Raw genomic sequence first — 3410 nt, 5'->3', positions numbered from 1 at the left:
CAGACTGAGTCCAGAAAACCCACAGAACCATGGGTGATAATACTACTGTTTTAAGCCTCTCTTGTTGGGGGGGGGGTGTTGTTAGATAGCAATAGGTAACTAAAATAGAATCACTGTGGTATAGTAAAGACACCCCCCAAAAATCTTTTCCACACTCCTATCAAGAGATTGGGTCTTATTTCCTCTTCCTTTGAATCTGGCCTGACCAGTTAATTCTCTGCCCAGAGTACAAGAAGTGATACTGTGCCAGTTCTGAGGCCTGTCTTTGAGAGGATTGTAAGCTTCCACTCTGTTCCTTAGAGCACAAAGATGTTATGTGGTAAATTCACACAGAGACCACATGGATAGTCCCCAAGACTAAGTGGAGAGAGAGAACATCTCAGCTGAACCCCAGCAGGTGAGGATGTGAAAACAGACTCTCCAGACCAACCTGGTTGCCACCTCAAAATCACCCAAGAGTCCTATCAACGTTATAGGGAGCAGAAGAATTGGCCAGCTCAGCCCTGCTCAAATTCTTGACGTACGAAATTATGAGATAGAATAAAGAGATTATTTTTTAAGCTATTAAATTTAGGAGTAGTGTAATATGTTACGCAGAAATAGATAATGGAGATCAGGGGTTTCTCCAAATTTATGTAACATTACCAATAATGCATTGTGACTGTAAGTTGTAGAGCAAAAAAAGTTAAATTATTGATAATAAATAAATTTCAATTAATCATACTAGAGAGAAGATAATGACTTTTCTATTTTCTCTGTGGAAAATATTACAAAACGTTTACCACATAAAAAAGAGATCAAAAGTAAGTAGCCAAAAAGAAAAAAATGTATTATCCAGTTATACAAGGCAGTAAATTAATAAAAGCTATGTTTTTTTTTTTTCAGGATTTTGTGAGGTTTTAGGACTGATCATTTAAAACATTTATAATTTGTTGTGTTTATTCTAGACAATTACTTAATTTTGTACAATTTTTATTTTGTGCACTTTGGTATTCGTTTTCGTAAAGTGTTCCTCCAAATTTTCAGAACACTAAGGTCAAAGAGAAGATTCTATAAAGAGAATAGAATCTTCAAAGAGAATAGAATAGAGTAGAGTCTTCAAAGAGAAGATCAAAAAAATACAAAATGTCATAAGTGAAGTATCAGGAATCATAACGGCTTTGGACTTTTCAACAACACTGCAAGATAGAATTTAATAAAGACCTTCAAACTTCTAAGGAGAAATAATTTCCAACCTAGATCAATACACTGGGCAGTTTCAATAAAATGAGAGAGACGAATAGAAATATTTTCTGACCAGTTGTATGAAGTCTCAAAAAATTTACCATGCTCCTTTATTTTAGGAAAGTGCTAAACAATGTGTTCCAGTATATTTGAACTTGTAAACAGGATATGACTTAACTCAGACACACTTTTATTTCCCAAAATTATGTGTCTTTGTCCTAAATTGTACCTGGTAGATTGCCAAAAATATCATGAAGACACAGTTGGCATTTTATGGCAGTAACAGCTGCTATACAAAACCCCCTGAGTTGAAATGACAAAAGTCACCTTATGAACTGTACTCCTTAGTAAACAGTTACTGTTTTAAAGAAAAATTTGTGCAAGAAACTAAGTTTGAAAAATCCACAGGTGGTTTTACTGTTTTTTTTTTGCGGTACACGGGCCTCTCACTGTTGTGGCCTCTCCCGCTGTGGAGCAAACGCTCCGGACGCGCAGGCTCAGCAGCCATGGCTCACGGGCCCAGCCGCTCCACAGCATGTGGGATCCTCCTAGACCGGGGCACGAACCCGTGTCCCCTGCATCGGCAGGCAGACTCTCAACCACTGCGCCACCAGGGAAGCCCGGTTTTACTATTTTTTTCTAGAATACCATTGTTTATATAATATAAAATATCAGATTACTGCTACTTTAGGCTGTAATATTTCTCTCCCCGCTGTCAACTCTTTCACAGTCTAATCCCAAAGTGATCATCCAGGAACACTGTCAGCGCCTGGGGGGTCCCCGCTCACCCTTTCCCAATCACTGTTTCCACACACACTCCCTCAAATGCACGACTACCTGATATTTATGGTTATCGATCCCTCGATTTTATTTATAGTTTTTAAGTCATCTCTAAATACTGTCATTAAATTTATGTTTTTGAGTTTTATATAAATGGAATTATAAAATCTACATTCTTGCGTTTGGGTTTCTTTCACTCAACTCGACGTTGGTAAGGCACATCCATATTGTTGAGTTAGCTGGATTTTGTTCATTTTTGGTTTGGGATAGGTTTCCACTATGTGAGTGTACCATGATTTAGTTATCCATTTCTAGTATTGATGGATATCTGAGTTTTTTCCAGCTTGGACGATTTGCAGTGCAACAGAGGCTGCCTTAGACTATATCAATCTCACTTTTAGAACTCATAAACTGTTTATAGGTCAGGCAGAAAGATACATTTTTATACAAATTAAGAACATTTAGTCACCCTTATAAATGCTAGGTTTCCTTCCATTTTTCTCAAACATAATGATAGCTTATTTAAATAAGCTATAAAGCTGTTGACCACTTTAATTGCACCTTTTCCTGTTCATTGTAATATATTTGTATTAATTAAGGCAGTATTATTCGCTTTCAAATAAAAATAATGTATTTACTGAAGTAGCCATTGGACTAAATAAATACAACACATATTGATCTACAGCACTTAAAATGAAACACATTCAGACCTCAGAATTGAAATAGGGTAGATTTCCAGAAAGTTCTTTTTAGGTGTGATGGAACATTAATAAATTGCATCAATTCCTTCTAAATTGTAATCTCACTGGTACGTTGTTAATATAGTGAATAAAGAAAAATTGGAAGGGAGAATGTGGAGACAAAAGAGGCAAAGGGCCAAGAGGATTATCCCATCACTAAAGCTGATTGTCCCACCTCTTTAAAGTCAGCTGATCAGGTTGGATTTGTCTGGCCATCAAGCTGAATTTGCCCATGAGGCCCTGGAACTGTATGTAGTTTTGTAATAGCTGAATATGCCACCAAAAATAGTCACAGATATTTAGAATTGAGATTTTAGTGTCATATATGAGAAGATAGTCATATATATCTATATGTTTTAGTCTTCTTGGCGTCATATGGAGGGAAAATAAAGCAATTAAAAGCAATAAAAAACTTCAAGTTTGATTTGTGGTTAGAAGAAAAACATTTTCTGAAAATGAATTATGATTTGAGGTCTTTTAGCATGAATTGTGAAACATCCTGCATAGCAAAAGGGAGTCTGAATATTATTGTAGGAGGGATGAATGTGTTGCATTTAATTGCTAAAGTTTGGCAAAACATCAAAAAGGATAACAGAGAAAATAGAGCAAGAGATAGACTCGGGGGCTTCCCTGGTGGCGCAGTGGTTGAGAGTCCGCCTGCCGATG

The sequence above is a fragment of the Lipotes vexillifer genome, unplaced genomic scaffold (genome assembly GCF_000442215.2).
Source record: "Lipotes vexillifer unplaced genomic scaffold, Lipotes_vexillifer_v1.1 scaffold1061, whole genome shotgun sequence".
NCBI lineage: Eukaryota > Metazoa > Chordata > Mammalia > Artiodactyla > Lipotidae > Lipotes > Lipotes vexillifer.
The sequence above is the reverse complement of the archived record's forward strand: the minus strand, read 5'-3'. Positions refer to the sequence as shown.